The sequence below is a fragment of the Penaeus japonicus genome, unplaced genomic scaffold (genome assembly GCF_977035675.1).
Source record: "Penaeus japonicus unplaced genomic scaffold, GWHDUDI00000001_assembly GWHDUDI00000020, whole genome shotgun sequence".
In the NCBI taxonomy this organism is placed as follows: domain Eukaryota; kingdom Metazoa; phylum Arthropoda; class Malacostraca; order Decapoda; family Penaeidae; genus Penaeus; species Penaeus japonicus.
In genome coordinates, this window is record NW_028234422.1 from 17336219 (window position 1) to 17337364 (window position 1146).

Here is a 1146-nt window from a genome sequence, read left to right on the forward strand (position 1 = left end):
TATATATATATATATATTAATATGCAATATATATTTATATATATAAAACATATATATATAATATCACAAGTAAGTGCTATATATAATATATATATATATATATATAATACTATATAATATATAGTAAGTGTGTGTGATGTGTTGATGTGTGTGTGGTGTGTGTACAGTATGTAATATACCCTTTATATCTCACAATATATAATATATATACATATACGCTATATATATATAGTATAACACGGAAAATCAGAACAAGAAAAACGACACTTCAAACAAGTAAAATATCATATATATTATGATATAGACTGTCATATATATATATATATATATATTAAATATATAATATATATGGTCTAATGAGTATGTATATACATAAATCATATATATACTATACATATATATATATATAATCATACTGATATAATAAAATAGTCATATATCATATATGTTGTGTGTGTGATGTGTAGTTGGTGTGTGTGTGTGTGTGTGTGTGTACACACCCACACACGCAAACTACCACACACACAACCACACAACACACACACACACACCCACACACACACACACACGCACACCACCACACACATGTTTACGTAGATGTTAGTGGTGTGTGTGCGTGCCAATGTATGTATATCACACAAGTCACACACAACACACCACAATAGGTGTGTTATTTGTGTTGTGTTAAGTAGATGTGTGTGTGCCGTGCATGTATGTATGACACTACACAAAGTAACACACAATACACACACATGGTGGGTGATTTTTGTGTGATGTATTTGTGTGTTGTGGTAGCCAATAATTATACTTATGAATAAAACTGGCTGAGTCATCCAGGGATTGTGTGCGTGTTTGTAGGTGATTACAAGGAAAAGCTTTGTGCCATTATATGAATCCACTGTTCCTTACGGCGCACCTCTTCTCGCTACAGCATTATTGTCCCATTGTGACTTCCCACTCACTTCAATCACAGGGAAAGTGGAGCAACTTGTTCTTATTAGTTCACATAAAAGACAACTTTTCCTCTTAAGCTTCACTTGGGGACTGGGAGGATCCGTGACTACGCATGATATTGAGAGCGAGCGAAGAGGGCATAAGGTAGGCCTTCTCGAGGAGATGAAATAAGAACTTCGACCAAAACAACAT